The sequence below is a fragment of the Mirounga angustirostris genome, unplaced genomic scaffold, assembly GCF_029215605.1.
Source record: "Mirounga angustirostris isolate CCGP_5_RB_7025 unplaced genomic scaffold, mMirAng1.0.hap1 SCAF_12, whole genome shotgun sequence".
In the NCBI taxonomy this organism is placed as follows: domain Eukaryota; kingdom Metazoa; phylum Chordata; class Mammalia; order Carnivora; family Phocidae; genus Mirounga; species Mirounga angustirostris.
In genome coordinates this window covers 108,323,110-108,341,602 of record NW_026991720.1, presented here as the reverse complement: position 1 = coordinate 108,341,602, position 18,493 = coordinate 108,323,110, and the positions used below count along the sequence as shown (strand labels likewise).

The window sequence follows — 18,493 nt, the reverse complement described above, 5'->3', positions numbered from 1 at the left end:
TTCACATGAATTCATATCTATTCTGAGTTTTTCATTTTCTCTTTCATTTCTAGGTATAATCATCCCACCTGCAAATAATGGAAACTGTATCTATTTTTCCATAAATCCTGCTTCTAATTTCTGTTATGTTTCATTATGTTGTCTTGACCTTGGCAAAAACAAAACAAAAAGTGAACTAATGGTGGTATTATTGAGGCTTTGTTTTATTCTATTTCTACAGAAATGTCTCAGGCATTTCAATACATAGCATAATGTTGGCTACTGGTTTGATAGAAATTCTTTTTTAAAAATTTTAACTAAAGTAATCTTCATCCTATTAAAGAATAAATACTGAGTTTTATCAAATTCCTTTGGCATTGGTTGAGATAATCATATAGTTTTTCATATTTGACCCCATATACACACACATTTTTTATTCAATGGAGAAATTCTATCTGATTATGACATTATTCTTTTAATATCCTGTTGAATCTGATTTGGTAGAATTTCATATTGGCTTCCCATAACTGAACTAGGTCTATAATAACTACTTTTTGGTGCTTTGTCAAATTTGATATTGGCACAGAATGAACTGAATAGCTTTCCATATGTATACAGGTATACTGTGAAACAGTTTAATATAGAAAATGATTTCCTGAAAAGCTTGGAAGAACGTGTCCATAAACCCGTTTAGTTTTGTTTTGTTTTGTTTGGACAAAATGGGTAATTCTCATAATGAAAGAAATGGAAAAGTTATTTGACCATACAGGTATTTATTCATGCAGCAAGTATTTATTAAGTACCCATCTATGTACTAGGCACTAGAGTTCCAAATGTGCCAAACAGCTATCAACGCTACCCTCGAAGAGACTACAGTCTCGTTGGGGGAAAAGAGACACAGATAATCACAATCATTGTTAACACATTAAGTATATGATGAGAAGGCACAGGTAGATATATAGATAGATAGATAGGTATAGAACTATGAAAACATATGACATAAATACCCAAACCAAGTCTGTAAAGATTAAGGGAGAGTTTCCCCATGGACACGAAATTTTGAATTAAAACCTAAAGATACAAAGAAATTAACTGCTCAAAACAAGCGTTAACAGCATTCCAGGCAAAACAAGTAGGATGTACAAAAGTCCTGGAGTGAAAGAGGACAGTGTGTGTGAGACGAACAGAAAAATCGGTCTGGCTAGAGTGCAGGAAGCAAAGGAGTAAGGCCACAGGCCTGGAGAGGCAGGCAGAAGTCACACACGATTTGAAGAAAGAAGAAGGTAACTTACCTTGCGAACAATGGAAGCCAGCTAAGGGAATTTCACAGAGGAGTTGATTTTTATCGTTTACCACATTTACCACATCTTCTTTATCCATTCATCTGTCGATGGACATCTGGGCTCTTTCCATAGTTTGGCTAATTGTGGATATTACTGCTATAAACATTCGGGTGCAGGTGCCCCTTTGGATCACTATATTTGTATCCTTTGGGTAAATACCTAGTAGTGCAATTGCTGGGTTGTAGGGTAGCTCTATTTTTAACTTTTTGAGGAAGCTCCATACTGTTTTCCAGAGTGGAGGGAAAGAGAGAATCTTGAGCAGGCTCCACACCCAGCATGGAGCCCAACACAGGGCTCAGTCTCACAACCCTGAGATCATGACCTGAGCTGAAATCAAGGGTCAGACGTTTAACTGACTGAGCCACCCAGGCGCCTCCCCTGGTATTCCTTTTTAGATTTGTAAATTCATTTCCTTCTCTTTTTCTCTATTAGATTTGCTATGGGTTCCTGTATCCATTCTGGCCACTACTTTTATTTGCTTAATAATGAATAATCAAAGTAAAAATTCCTGCTATATTCTTTGGGGGTAGTGAGGAAAAAAACTCTTTTCGTGTACCTGAGTAAAACTTCCTCACTGAATTTTTCTCATCTTGCGTTTACTTTTGTCCTATTTTTTTTTTTGTTTCTCCCTCATCTTACATTAACCTCCTTACTTTTTGGTCTGTGCCATTTTGCTGAATTGGCACATCACCCTAGAGGTTGTATAATCCTACTTAAATCAACAGAGGAAAAAAATATATAACTACAGTGTTTGTGACTCTCCTTGTCACTATAAAATATTAAAGCAGTACTTCTAAGAGATTGTCCTGTATCAGAAGTCACTGCAAAAGGCTTTGGTATACTCTTAAAGATTAAAGAAAAAAGAGAATACCTTTATTGTTGAGGTAAAACTCACAGTACCGCATTTGCATCCTAATGTCTCTTAAGAGTATATAAAAAGAGATCAAATCATTAAAAAATAACATTTTTAGAGGACAATGAGATTTCAGTGCGTGTGTATGTGTATGCACAGAAGCTAATCCAGTATAATTAACACATCAACACTTGGCTAAATCTCATGTCCTAATGGAATAGTTACGAGAGATCTTTCGGAGAGGTCATCAATCCTCAAAACAGATTTCAAATTAAAATTTTGCAATAAGCCAGTCAATTGTCTCAAAACTCCAAAATGAACTAATGCCAAATGACTTCACTGCACTTTAATTCCCAGATAGAATCCCTTATGGCTACATACTTTGACTACCTAAAAATTGCACACCAGATCTCCGGGATTGACACATTATTGCAGTCAGTACTAACTATACTCAGTTTACCTCCTCTCTTATTCCTCCCTCTTCCTGAAAGGGGAAGTTGGGAGAAGTAAGCAAGGTCCTCTCTTTGCAGGAGAAAGAGAAGTCAACAGTTTACACTTCTGCTCAGGAAAGAAAGACACTGTGATCTCTCTCTCCTCTCTGTAAGCAAAGACCATCCTTCCAGGAGCAAAAAAATGACGATTTCAGTATGTCTGTAATTGGCTACTTTATGAAATGGAATACTTCAGAATCCCTGTTGTGAGCTAAGAAAGCAATCATGAAGAAACATTCATTATGCACCCATCCTCATTTCTGCTTAACCAGTCGGGGGACTGACAATGGGGGATGGGCAGAGAGGAAAAACTACTGTGTACAGACCCACTGCCCTGGCAGTTAAGATCACGTTTATTTCTACTACGTGTTTATTTTCTCTGTAGAAAATGAACCAAAATAGAGAAGAAAATGTTACAGAATTAAAACTACCCACAATCCCACTATACAGAGGAAACAATATTTAGGAGGATTTTCAAGTTAAACATTGTTCTTGTAGTGATCTTCATCATGACACTTTCAGGAAGACTGGTATCAAAAAGTGAGCCTTATGGAACATCATAAATGAAAGAGTGATATAACTGCATATATGGGAAATTTTTTTTAAGTCTATAATACTGGGACGCCTGGTGGCTCAGTCAGTTGAGTGTCTGCCTTCAGCTGGGTCATGATCCCAGGGTCCTGGGATGGAGTCCCATTCAGCTCCCTGCTCAGCGGGGAGCGCCTACTTCCCTCTCTCCCTCTGCCTGCCGCTCCCCCTGCTTGTGCTCTCTCTGTCAAACAAATAAATAAAATCTTAAAAAAAAAGTCTATAATACTGTATACAAATTTATTTTAAAGATTTAAAAATCTGCAGAGTTTTGGCTCTAGGAAAACATACGTTACAAAAAGTATTTCAAGAAGACAAAGACTATCTGAAGAGACTCAAAGCCAGAGACTGGAAAAAACAGTCACTTATCTATGTACCCTCAAAGTCATTTAGGATGAGTTCATTTTTAGAAGTTAAAGCCTAAAATAATACATAATCCTTATATAAAGTTAATCAGCTCATTCTATAGACTGACCTAATCCTGATAACAAAATTTAAGAAGAGCCTGCCTAAATACAAAGGCCAAACCAATTTCACTTATGCAGATACATTTTTCTTCTAAAAAACAATCAGCAAATTGAGTACAGATATTAACTGAACTGACTGAAAGAAATAATATATTTGCAGAGAATCTCCCCAGAATTTCCAACTTATTCTGGATGGAAATCCTTCCAACTGTTTAGAAATTATAACCCTAAAATGTTACAATGACGAAACATGTAGCTCCAACCCCCGAATCTTCTAGACAGGTTATCTTGTCTTTTCTTAACATTATACGACTTAAGGATGGAAGCCTACACACACACCCCAAATGCAATACAACACTTACAAAGAATTCATTACCGGCCCTAACATGAGCCTGAATGAGGGAAACTCAGGACTCACGCCTCCTCTGCCATGCCACTGTGATGTCACTCTCATCCTCAAGCACGATCAGCTCCTCCTTATCTATTTTATTTGGCCTAGGCACCTATGTTAGCACTGATCCTTTACCATCCAGTATGTCACATTACTGCCATCTGCCCCTGCAAATGTTCCTTTCTTTTAAGCAACTATTGTAACATTAAAAAAATGCATTTGGATTGGGGCGCCTGGCTGGCTCAGTCAGTAGAGCATGTGACTCTTGACCTTGGCGTTGTGAGTTTGAGCCCCATGTTGAGCACAGAGATTACTTAATGAAAAAAAGAAAACTTCTTAATGCATTTGGATAATACCATAAACCATTACTTTATTTTTTTGAAGATTTTATGTATTTATTTGAGAGAGAGAGACTGTGTGCAGGAGCAGGGGGGAAGGGCAGAGGGAGAGGGTGAAGCAGACTCCCTGCTGAGCAGGGAGCCTGACACGGGGCTCAATCCCAGGACCCTGAGATCATGACCTGAGCCAAAGGCAGTCGCTTAACCAACTGAGCCAACCAGACACCCTGTAAATCATTACTTTAAAAGAAACAAGGTTTATCTATATGAAGAAATATCACTATTATTCCGAGCAGACATGTCTTAGTAACCTAAGGGCTCTAAGATTAGTTTGCAGGACATCATACCTACTAACAAATAAGGAAAAGAATATAGATGTACTACCACACACAGATTATTTATCAATTAAAACAACTTTTCCTACCCATTATGTAAGAGAATACCGACAATTATGCTCTTACAACCTTAGGAACACTGGTGATTAGTACTATTAAAAGAGAGGCATGGATTGAGGTCTACTTAACTCCCAATCAGCAGCTTGGGTAAAGAAAGGATCTTTACTACAGTAATCATGTTACCCCATGCACAAGGCCTATTCTAATATTAAAACTTAATCCTTATTCTTACATATATCCTCAAAAAATATTTGAGAAAATGAGTCAAATTAGGTGTATATGCTCCCCCCCAAAAAAAACCCAAAAAAACCAAATCAACAAAAAGCCCAAGTATGACTTTTAGCACAGAGAACCATTCAAAGTACTCTAATTGCCTTCTCTCTCAGTAACTGCCTTTAAAGAAGCTTCTTGGCTCTATCTCGGCCCAATTGAAGAAAATGATTAAAAGCATTATTTGCTCATTCTTTACTAGTATTTGTCTACTTAAAATACAGTGAATACTACCAAAACTAGCACAAGACATTTCTTATTATAGCTTATTTTCCTTTCATTAAAGTTGCCTTACCCATTTATGTGAGCGTACCAAAATGCAACATTTGCATATTTTTAAAAGGAAAGACTTAAAATGCTATTTTCAATTACACTTCTAATCCTATTTGAATCAATGTGAATATATTGACAAAAGAATTGTTCTTTCACAATCAACATGAACAATGAAAGAAAAAGCAAGTGTTCTGTGAGCTTAAGCACTTATGCCTTAAGTGTATAAAAATAGTAGTTCTCACATGTATTTAGGTGATGGAGTACCAGAAACATTTATGAAACATTTACATGGGCAACTTTTTATTTTTTTTAATTTATCTTTTTTTTTTTTTTAAAGATTTTATTTATTTATTTGACAAAGAAAGACACAGCGAGAGAGGGAACACAAACAGGGAGTGGGAGAGGGAGAAGCAGACTCCCTGCCGAGCAGGGAGCCCGATACGGGACTCGATCCCGGGACTCCAGGATCACGACCTGAGCCGAAGGCAGTCGCTTAACCAACTGAGCCACCCAGGCGCCCATGGGCAACTTTTTAAAGAACATTTAATTTTATGTATCTGGAGCTGGTATAACTAATAGTTTTCAATTATTTAATAATTATAGAAGAAAATGTAAATTGAGTTAGTTTTCTGCAAACTGGAAAATAATTATTGCCTTCATTAATTTAATACTATGTTATAAGGAAACTCACTTATCTTAGATCATTTCTCCCCCACTAGAATGGCTATCATCAAAAAGACATATAATACCAAGTGTTGGTGAGGATATGGAAGAACTGGACTCCTCATACACTACACCGCTGGTGGGAATGCAAGATACTGCAGCCACTTTGGAAAACAGTCTAGCATGTTCTCAAATGGCTAAATACAGACTTACCACATTACTCAGCAGTTCTGCTGCTAGGATTATATCCAAGAGAAAGAGAACATATATTCACATAAAAACTTGTGTACAAATGTTCATAATGACATTATTTGTAATAGTCAAAAAGTGGAAACTCCCAATGTCCATCAACTGATGAATGGATGACCACAATGTGGTAAAGCCATACAATGGAGCAGGATTCCACTATAAAAAGGAATGAAGAACTAATACATGCTACGACATTGATAAACCTTGGAAACATGCTAAGTGAAAGAAACCCAGACACAAAAGGCCACATATTGTGTAAATCCATATGAAATGTCCAGAATAGGCAAATCAATAGGGACAGGGGCTGGCCAGAGACATGAAAGGAAGTGCCTGCTAATGGGCATTGGTTTCTTTGTGGGGTGGTAAAAAAAATCTCCTGGAATTATAGATAGGTGATGGCTATACAGCTCTGTGGATATACTAACAGCCACTGAATTGCACACTGTAAAAGGGTAAATTTTACTGTTTGTGAATTATACCTCGATTTTTAAAAGTCATGAATAAACACACAAAAAATACAGTTATTGACACTTATGGAGATATTAAATGAAGCCTATTTTAAATATTTTATCTATCATGAAAACTTACCCACCTATACATCTGTTAAGAAACTTTTTATGATGTAAACATTTCTATTAAAAAAATGTCACAACTGGCAGCCAATAACTTTTACCATGTTTCAATGTATCTGCCAAAAGTTTAGATTTAAAAAGACTTAAAAAGACGTGTTGCAAATTAAAACAAAACCAAGTATAGGATTACGCCAGTTATCTGCATTATCTCTAGGGGTGGTTCATGAATCATTGGTATATTTTGAATACCGTAAAAGATCCTGATTACAGACTTACTTACACAAAGTAAATAACATAAATTTTTGACTCAATCAAATTTCTACCAAGAAGTCAATGACTGTTAATTTTTATTCTGTACCACAATAAATGTCCAAAACCTAATGTGTAAGCTTTTGTTATGTCTCAATTCTGTTAATTCCCTTCTGGAAAAAAGAATTCTACAGGAACTCAGAACAACTGTAGGTAATAACTTGAAATCTGATTAATTCAAATTAATATTACTGGAGGACTATATGAATTATTACTACATGAAAACAATAATGTGTGAATTATTAATATACTAAAATAACCTTACTATAGCTACTACAGAGAGTAATTCATTTTAATTCTAGCAAAGTATTTTCTGAATTGCCAAGCTAAGAACCTGCCTAGGTCTACCTCATTAAGTCAACAACCATTCTCTAAACAGTTATGTCCACAATATTGCAAGGAATACAAAGATATTAGCCCCCAGACTCAAGGAGTCTACAGTATAATACAAGATGAAAGTGAGCAGGTAATATAAACTGGGGACAGACTACAAATGTTGAGAATCTTATAGTTTAACCTATAGGTAGTAAGGAAAGCATTAAATGATCTGAATCATCTACTCCTATGTTAGACAAGGAGAGAAGAGGTACAGGAAGACCAAACGGGAGACTCACACAATAGTCTGGATGATGAGGATGAAGAATCTAAATTAAAGTAAGGGCAAGGGAAGGACAGATGAGGAAAGGCTCTCAAGTCTTATTTACGAGGTAGAATCAACAGGACTTGGGAGCTGCACAGAGAGAAGGCAATATCACCTAGAAATTAAGGCTTGCATATGCTTTGAAAACACTCCTGGGTGAGAGGTTTGGCTTCGACTCATTTCAGCTGTGTATGCTGGGCAATGACTTCATCTCTACGGGTTTCCGTTTCCTCTGTAAAATGGAGGTAATAATAGTGCCGACATATCATAGGGTTGTCATGAGGCTGAATTAGAAAAGAATGCATGTAAAGCACTTAGCACTGAGCCTGCTACATAGGATGACAAGGTTAACAGTAATCCCACTGACCAGGATAGGAAATGCAGGAAGACCTGTAAATAGGGATAAGCGTGGAGATTAGCTAAGCATACTACATTTCTGCTTCCGGCCCAATCTGTAAGTCTAGAGAATGGTGAATACTACAACAGGATTTGTGAAAGTAAATTAAAATATAACTAAAGATTTCTAGCTATGAAAGGCCTTGAACACCTTGCTATTGGATTTGGACTGAATAAAAAATCTACTGTCTCCTAAATACAAAGTTTAGAGATCATATAATATATGATGCCATTTATTTTCCAGGTGAGAAAACCAAGACCCACAAAATGAAGAAACATCCCAAAAGTCACACCAGTCATTGATATACATAGTATGAGCACATTAATAAATTAAATGCTGGCTCTCTCCTCCACATTCAACACACAGTTGCATCTTCTGGTGCAGTGCCAGCCGAGTCCCCAAGACATGACAGTGGAGTTTGGAGCAAATGGATTTGGCCATTTTGAGTGCCTGGTCACCAGGGCTGCTTTTAACTCTGGCAAAGTGGATACTGTCACCATCAGTGAGCCCTTCATTGACCTCAACTACATGGTCTACATGTTCCAGGATGATTCCACCCATGGCAAATTCAACGGCACAGCAAGGCTGAGAAAGGGAAATTTGGTTTTTCTTCGATGGAAAACCCATCTCCATCTTCCAGGAGTGATGTCCGGCCAACAACAAATGGGGTGATGCTGGTACTGAGTATATTGCAGAGTCCACTGGGGTCTTCACCACCATGGAGAAGGCTGGGGCTCACTTGAAGGGTGGGGCCAAGAGGGTCATCGTCTCTGCCCCTCCTACTGATGCCACCATGTTTGTGATGGGCATGAACCATGAGAAGTATGGCAACTCCCTCAAGATTGTCAGTAATGCCTCCTGCACCACCAACTGCTTGACCCCTCTGGCCAAGGTCATCCTTGACAACTTTGCATCATGGAGGGACTCAAGACTTATGACTCCATGCCATCACTGCCACCCAGAAGACAGTGGACAGTCCCTCTGGGAAGCTGTGGCATGATGATCAAGAGGCTGCCCAGAACATCATCCCTGCTTCTACTGGTGCCACCAAGGCTGTAGGAAAGGTCATCCCTGAGCTGAAGAGAAAGCTCACCGGTATGGCCTTCTGTGTCCCCACCTGCAATGTGTCAGGCATGGATCTGCCTAGAGAAAGCTGCCAAATACAATGACATTAAGAAGGTGGTGAAAGAGGCGCTGGAGGGCCCCGTCAAGGGCGTCCTGGACTACACTGAGGACCAGGTTGTCTCTTGCAATTTTAACAGTGACACCCACTCTTCCACTTTCAGTGCCAGGGCCGGCATTGCCCTCAATGACCACTTTTTCAAGCTCATTCCCTGGTATGAAAATGAATTTGGCTACAGCAACCAAGTAGTGGACATTATGGTCCACATGGCCTCCAAGGAGTAAGAGCCCCCCCTGGAACACCAGCCCCAGCAAGAGCAAGAGGAAGAGAGAGGCTGTCAGATGCTGGGGAGTTCTTGCCCCAACTCACCCCCTAACTGAGAATCCCCTGACCTCCACAGTTTCCAGTTTCTATCCCAGATTCCTAAAGAAGGGGAGGGGCTTGGGGAGTCCTACCTTGTCATGTACCATCAATAAAGTATACTGGGGGCGCCTGGGTGGCTCAGTTGGTTAAGCGACTGCCTTCGGCTCAGGTCGTGATCCTGGAGTCCCGGGATCGAGTCCCGCATCGGGCTCCCTGCTCGGCGGGGAGTCTGCTTCTCCCTCTGACCCTCCCCCTTTTCATGTGCTCTCTCATTCTCTCTCTCTCTCAAATAAATAAATAAAATCTTTAAAAATAAAAAAATAAATAAAGTATACTGTACCCAGCCAAAAAATAAAAAAATAAATGCTATTCATACTCTTCATTTGCTTAACAGAACTGAGTCCTTATATAAAACTTCCTTCTATCCCCATCCTTGTGATACGGAAAATTTGAAATTACTGGGATAAAAATTAAAAGGATTTAATGTAATGTAGTGGTGATAGTTATAAACAGGTTTTCAACAAATATTATTAAAACTCTTCTTTAGGGGCAACAGTCGGTTAAGTGTCTGACTCTTGGTTCGGGTCAGGTCATGATCTCAGGGTTGTGAGATCGAGCCCCATGTCAGGCTCAGGAGTCTGCTTGAGATTCTCTCTCCCTCTCCCTTTGCCCCTCCCACTCCTGTGCACACACACTCTCTCTCTCTAAAATAAATAAATAAATCTTTAACAAATAAAACTCTTCTTTAAAAAATAAGTAACTACAGAATTTTAGGAAAACTCAAATTATTTTAATGATGATATAATTTTTATTTATCTTTTTTGAAATTAAAAGAGTACAACTGACATGACAAATTTTAAATATGAAAATTTCTCTTTAATGATAATTTAAAAATTGTTTTTAATCAAGTAAATATATTGTTACTGAAATTTAACATTTATTTTGTTCATTTTGAGAAATAAATTATAGAGACAGTAACAATTATAAGAAGCTTTTTTTTATATATGTTTTTCTAAGATTTATTTATTTGAGAGAGAGAGGGAGAGCGTGCAAGAGTGAGCACGAGCAGGGGGAGGGGCAGAGGGAGAAGGAGACTCCCCAATGAGCAAGGGAGCCTGACACAGGGCTCGATCCCAGGACACTGGGATCATGACCTGAGCTGAAGGCACACACTTAACTGACTGAGCCACCCAGGCACCCCAGAAGCTTTCTTTCTATAGTTCTCTGTAAGACCCCAGTTCACAAAGACACTGTATGAATTAATGGAGTATCTCAAAGACCCTGTAGTAAATCTCTAAATGCCAATAATGACCACTACTTTCCCCCTCTTTCCTTTTTCTTTTTACAATTCACTCCTTTGACTGCATGCAACCTTCTCTGTCCATTTCCAATCTCAGCTTCATATGGTACTACCAGAATGATGTTTAACCAAAACAAAGTTTCTCTCTCAGTACTCAACAAGGCAAACGTTACCACATCCTGTGCATAAAACATTTCAACTCCAATCAAAAGCAAAGCTATATAGGCAAAAACAAGACCAACCAATGAGCAAAAGTTTTTTGTAGATATCATAACCAGAACAATATTATAAATTATGTGGGCTGCCAAGGCCCTCAGAATCCTAGCTTTTAGTTTAAAAATAAGTTATATATTGGGGCTCCTGGGTGGCTCAGTCAGTTAAGCATCTAATCTCGGTTTTGGCTCAGGTCATGATCTCAGGGTCATGAGATCAAGCCCTGCATTGAGCTCTGCACTCAGTGAAAAGTCTGCTTAAGACTCTCTCTCCCTCTCCCCACCCCCACTCTCTCTCTCTCTAAAATAAATAAATAAGTCTTTTAAAAAAATAAGTTCTATATAAAGAAACTTTAATGCTTTAATGAAAGAATCTCCTTCCGGACCCATAGTATTAGAAGAACTATCTTCATTTAGTTCTTGAATCAAAGAAAAATATGTTTTCAAGTTATTGCACACCATTAATATAAGAATATGAATACCAAAGCTTATTAATTTTTGTGCAGCCTAATTTCACCACACCCACACATTAATAAATGTTTGATTATACTTTTTGTTTTCCCTTCAGACAAATTATATCAGCCTTGATTTCTATAAAGTTTTAAGGTATTTCATTTTACTTCTAAGAAAAATTCCATGTTGTGGTTTGCAACATCTCTAATTACTGAGGAAGAAAATTGCTGAGCCAAAAGAAACTAATTACAAAGAGCTGATGTAGTATATAGAAATAATCTATGAGTATAAATTTTCAATTTTTGGTCCTGTAAGAGAAAATGGAACAAGATTATTTTAAGTACTAAAGAGTGAACTTTTAGCTTAAGTAGGCCATCCTACAGACTACCATCTATTCAGTCTAAGGAGGAGGACTTTTAGGATGAGAAAACCCTGCCCTTTCTTACCCAAAGACCATGACAGGAAGGGTCAGTGGCGCTTTCCTTTGTATTTAAATGGTTATACATCTAAATTGGGCCAAGAAGCATTTTGATAGAAAATTTTAAAATAACTGATAGATTTGACCTGAAAAAATTCAAACAAGAACTGAACAAGAACAAAACAAACAAAAAAACTGTTTCATAACAGACATACAGAAGTGCCAATATAAAATTATTTAGATTTATATGCACCCAAGTGAAATTTACTTTACTGATATAACATTTTTCACTAATTCAAAGTGCCAAGACACATGATGCTAATTTGAGAATGAAGACTCTACGGGTTAACCAATTTTTTTTTTTTTTGGAAGTGACCTTGGTATGACTTACCCACAACAAAATCAACTGTTCAGTAACACAGATGGTAGACTAGACACTGCCAATGTTTTAAGCTTAGAAAATGCTTTTAATTTTTTTTTTTATTTCCCCATGCTGTGCTTACTGCTTTACATATGTCTCTGACTGCCAAAGAATTGTTAACTAATTGGCATGAGATTCATTTTGTTAGTACACAGCTGGGTACTTTAGTCATACAACATCTGCTTCTCAACATATCTTCTGCCTTTTGTTCATTCTACCTCAAAACGGTTTCTAAAAGTTTTCACAGTAAAGCATATATGCCTCTCAATATTTGGAAGCTGAACTTGATCACCATCATTATGTTTATTATTATTTTACAAAATTATCAGTGGCTTCTGAATAACTAAAAACCATTCAGTGAATCTAAGTTGTAGAAAATCTGGCATTAACATCAATTTGTAAAACATGGTTGAGCCAAAGCGTGAAACTCAATCCGAGTCATGCAATAATCGGACACTATTCTTTACATATATATCTCTAAGCTGAGTGATGCTCTAATGGAAAAATAACTGAACTCCAAAATACGAATACTAAAAAGAAAAAACTGTATGAAGTATACACAGGAAAGAATCTAGCACATTCTGCATCCAAGACTCACGATTTTCTGTGCCCTTTGCTTTTTCTTATACAGGGACTAATTAACCAGTCTACGAGTTATCCATTTCCTTAGCTTCTCCTGCTCTTTCACTTTGGACAAGTGTTACTACAGCCTTCTACCAACATGCAGAAAGGTGAAGCTCAAACATAGGCCATTCAACTCATGTTACACACTGTTCCAAGTGTTTGCTTTCAAACTGGTTGGAAATCACAGACTATTTCTGAATAGGAATAACAGATAATGGCAGTTAGATCTCATGTCAGTCTCCATACTGTAAATGAGCTATAGAACTAATGATAGTATATAACCCAAACGTCCTTCATACCACTGCTTCTATAGCAAATTCCACTCTAGGACCCAAATGAGGATTTGAGGAACATAACCCCTCATCACTGGCAAAGCGGCAAGAGCTCCACGGTTCAGTTTCCCTTTTCTCCCCAATCAGCCCAAAACCAAGAGAGTGAGCAGGTGGAAGGAGGTCTGAAAAATTCCAACACCAGGAAGCTGGGCGGCAGGAGGCAGAACTAAAGAAGATCCTGCTGTTTTGAGTCTGATGAGGGTGGCAGGGCAAGTCCCAATGAGATACCAGAGGAGCAGGAGTGGCTTTAAGAGTACCATTGACTTGGTCCTTCACAGAAAACAGCAGGAGCCATCAAAACGTCAGAGGGACTCCAATGACATTATAAGGTTTTGCTGCTGTCTGTCTAGAGGTAATTGTCTACCTGACTTTTGTTGTTTGGTGTGTTGGCGGGTGTAAAGGGGGGGGGTGAGGTGGGGGAGGGCAGTCAGGAGCTGCGGCAGTTTTTTGTAAGCATCCTTAAGCCAGTGAGATAAGAAAATGAAAAGCCATTTTGCAAGATGTAGCACCTAAATAATTCGACAATAAGGATATAACGGATCGACTCTGGGCCCTCACCAGGAGGCACGAGAACCATGCACCATGCTTGCTTGCTCCTGCTTCAGCCCGGGGGAGCGGTGGACACACCTTGTGACTGTTTCCAGGGCCAGGTCAGATCACCCAGCAGCTGCAGGACCGCTGCTGCGGAAGGTGCGTCTCTAATCTTAGGGAGGGAGCAGCGTGCCCCTCCCTCAGGAAGGTAAGAGCTGAAGACCGATTATGGGTCTGATCGCCCCCCCCCCCCCGGCCCTCAACACCATCCCGTCTCTCTCCCAGCTGGAGCAAGGGCTGAAGACCGATTATGGGTCTGATCGCCCCCCCCCCGCCCCTCGACACCATCCCGTCTCTCTCGCAGCTGGAGCAAGGGCTGAAGACCGATTATGGGTCTGGTCGCCCCCCCCCCCCCCGGCCCTCGACACCATCCCGTCTCGCTCCCAGCTGGAGCAAGGGCTGAAGACCTATTATGGGTCTGATCGCCCCCCCCCGCCCCTCGACACCATCCCGTCTCTCTCGCAGCTGGAGCAAGGGCTGAAGACCGATTATGGGTCTGGTCGCCCCCCCCCCCCCCCCGCCCCTCGACACCATCCCATCTCTCTCCCAGCTGGAGCAAGGGCTGAAGACCGATTATGGGTCTGGTCGCCCCCCCCACCCCTCGACACCCTCCCGTCTCTCTCGCAGCTGGAGCAAGGGCTGAAGACCGATTATGGGTCTGATCCCCCCCCCCCCCGCCCCTCGACACCATCCCATCTCTCTCCCAGCTGGAGCAAGGGCTGAAGACCGATTATGGGTCTGGTCGCCTCCCCCCCGCCCCGGCCCTCGACACCATCCCGTCTCTCTCGCAGCTGGAGCAAGGGCTGAAGACCGATTATGGGTCTGATCGCCCCCCCCTACCCCGGCCCTCGACACCATCCCGTCTCTCTCCCAGCTGGAGCAAGGGCTGAAGACCAATTATGGGCCTGATCGCCCCCCCGGCCCTCGACACCATCCCGTCTCTCTCCCAGCTGGAGCAAGGGCTGAAGCCTGATTATGGGTCTGGTCGCCACCCCCGCCCCTCGACACCATCCCATCTCTCTCCCAGCTGGAGCAAGGGCTGAAGACCGATTATGGGTCTGGTCGCCCCCCCCACCCCTCGACACCCTCCCGTCTCTCTCGCAGCTGGAGCAAGGGCTGAAGACCGATTATGGGTCTGATCCCCCCCCCCCCGCCCCTCGACACCATCCCATCTCTCTCCCAGCTGGAGCAAGGGCTGAAGACCGATTATGGGTCTGGTCGCCTCCCCCCCGCCCCGGCCCTCGACACCATCCCGTCTCTCTCGCAGCTGGAGCAAGGGCTGAAGCCTGATTATGGGTCTGGTCGCCACCCCCGCCCCTCGACACCATCCCGTCTCTCTCCCAGCTGGAGCAAGGGCTGAAGCCTGATTATGGGTCTGGTCGCCACCCCCCGCCCCTCGACACCATCCCATCTCTCTCCCAGCTGGAGCAAGGGCTGAAGACCGATTATGGGTCTGGTCGCCCCCCCCGCCCCTCGACACCCTCCCGTCTCTCTCGCAGCTGGAGCAAGGGCTGAAGACCGATTATGGGTCTGATCCCCCCCCCCCCCCGCCCCTCGACACCATCCCGTCTCTCTCCCAGCTGGAGCAAGGGCTGAAGACCGATTATGGGTCTGGTCGCCCCCCCCCCCCGCCCTCGACACCATCCGTCTCTCTCGCAGCTGGAGCAAGGGCTGAAGACCGATTATGGGTCTGTTCGCCCCCCCCCCCCCCCCCCCGGCCCTCGACACCCTCCCGTCTCTCTCGCAGCTGGAGCAAGGGCTGAAGACCGATTATGGGTCTGGTCGCCCCCCCCGCCCCTCGACACCCTCCCGTCTCTCTCGCAGCTGGAGCAAGGGCTGAAGACCGATTATGGGTCTGATCCCCCCCCCCCCCCCGCCCCTCGACACCATCCCGTCTCTCTCCCAGCTGGAGCAAGGGCTGAAGACCGATTATGGGTCTGGTCGCCCCCCCCCCCGCCCTCGACACCATCCGTCTCTCTCGCAGCTGGAGCAAGGGCTGAAGACCGATTATGGGTCTGTTCGCCCCCCCCCCCCCCCCCCCGGCCCTCGACACCCTCCCGTCTCTCTCGCAGCTGGAGCAAGGGCTGAAGACCGATTATGGGTCTGATCGCCGCCCCCCCCCCCCCCCGGCCCTCGACACCATCCCGTCTCTCTCCCAGCTGGAGCAAGGGCTGAAGACCGATTATGGGTCTGGTCGCCTCCCCCCCCCCCCCGGCCCTCGACACCATCCCGTCTCTCTCCCAGCTGGAGCAAGGGCTGAAGACCGATTATGGGTCTGGTCGCCTCCCCCCCCCCCCCCGGCCCTCGACACCATCCCGTCTCTCTCCCAGCTGGAGCAAGGGCTGAAGACCGATTATGGGTCTGATCCCCCCCCCCCCGGCCCTCGACACCATCCCGTCTCTCTCCCAGCTGGAGCAAGGGCTGAAGACCGATTATGGGTCTGATCGCCGCCCCCCCCCCCCCCCCGCCCCTCGACACCATCCGTCTCTCTCCCAGCTGGTGCAAGGGCTGAAGACCGATTATGGGCCTGATCAACCCCCCAGCCCACGACACCATCCCATCTCTCTCCCAGCTGGAGCAAGGGCTGAAGACCGATTATGGGCCTGATCGCCCCCCCGGCCCTCGACACCATCCCGTCTCTCTCCCAGCTGGAGCAAGGGCGGGACTGTGGTTAGGAGAACAGTGAGCCATCCTGTAGTCCACCCTCCTGCCTCCTCCAGCTTTTGATACGACAGATGCCCTGCGACCAGGAGAAGAAGGAACTTCGGTCCCTGAAGACTATGTCCAGACTTATTACTGTGTGAAGCTGTTTAAAATCTCTTCGCTTGAACCTTCGTTGGTCTTTCTTTTGCTTACAGCTGTAGACAGTGCTATCCGACACAAAACCCTCTTCCCTCAGGATTTTATCTAATTCTCCCAGCAATCCCCTGAAATAGGTAATGTTATCAGCCACGTTTTTAAAAAGGGGCCACGGAGATTTCTAGAGATCGTGGAACTCGCCGAGAGTTGGTTAAATGGCACGTCAGAACCCAAACCCAGAGACGCCTGCTGTCCAGGCACATGTTCTTTCCGCGGCCTTGTCCTACTGCCCATCGTCACTCACTCACACCATCCGCGAGGTAAAAGGAAAGCCCCAGAGACTGCAATCAAACCACGCCTGATCCACATCCTGGCTCGACCACTGCCTGGACATCACTGGGCAAATCAACCTCAGGTTCCTGAACTGTAACATGGAGACAATAACATGGCCTTGCAAATTGCTGTGGTAACAGAATACATTCAACTGTTCCCAAAAGAACGAAGCAGTTCCTGGGCACATGAGACATTCAAACTTCAGCTTCCTCTGCCCTCTCCATTCCATCATTTAAGTGCTCTGTGCAAAGCATGGAGAGAGAAGAGAGTCCATCTTACAAAGCTCTCAGCCAAGTGAGTTGCAAACAGTCCTGTAGAGTCACCTTAGAGGCTTACAAATGATGCTGGGGAAGCCCAGAAGAGAAAGAGGTGTCATGGAGTAACTGGAGGAAAGGACCTCTGAACGTGGTTAAAGGAGCTTGCCGGGTGATGGGAAAGGACAGGGCAAGAGCAAGGAATGCTCTGGGGCACCTGGGTGGCTCAGTCGTTGGGCGTCAGCCTTGGCTCAGGTCATGATCCCAGGGTCCTGGGATCGAGCCCCGCGTCGGGCTCCCTGTGCAGTGGGGAGCCTGCTTCTCCCTCAGCCTGCCGCACCCCCTGCTTGGGCTCCCTCTCTCTCTTCTCTCTCCGTCAAATAAATAAATAAAAAATCTTAAAAAAATTGTTTAAAAAAAGGATGACTGCCAGTGAGAGTCAAGGGGGTATACTGAAGAAAGACTTAACAACAAAAAACGTGGTGTACAGCTAGAACAAATGAGACAAGCCTCTGAGTTTCTGAACTATTAAAACTATCCTGCTCCAAACACAAGTAGAAAAAAAATTAATTCCATATGTTTTTGGATTGAAAGAGAAACTGAATATATGTAGCTTAATGTATCATTAATATATACAAAGGCAGTACACAGGTATTTCTGCCAGTGGCAGACATAATTTAATAAATAAGTGAATGAAAATCAAGTAATCCCTAAGTTCTACCTTCTTTCCCTTTCTACTATCTGCGGAGGGGGGATCTAAAAAATACAAATTAATTACAAGATAATGAGATGGGCAAGAAAAAGAACGAAGGGAAGAAAGCAAGAGTCTAGAAAAATCAGGCTATTTAATTACTTATGGAGGAAGGAAGTAGTAATCCACTTAAAAGAAAACTAATGATGTAATGTATGGTGATTAACACAATAAAAAAAATTTTTAAAAAGGGAACATGTGCTTGCTCTAATTCCAACTCTCCTATTCTTATTAAACATTAATAGAGAAGGACAAGTTGAATTCCAAGCTTGTAAAGCTTAAAAAAGGAATTTTAAAATTT

General features: G+C 42.8%; 1 pseudogene; it reads left to right on the top strand.

The window, feature by feature from the left end:
* The first annotated feature begins 8,623 nt into the window (after window positions 1-8,623).
* LOC135362170 (glyceraldehyde-3-phosphate dehydrogenase-like) lies at window positions 8,624-9,625 on the top strand (annotated as a pseudogene).
* Window positions 9,626-18,493: the final 8,868 nt, after the last annotated feature.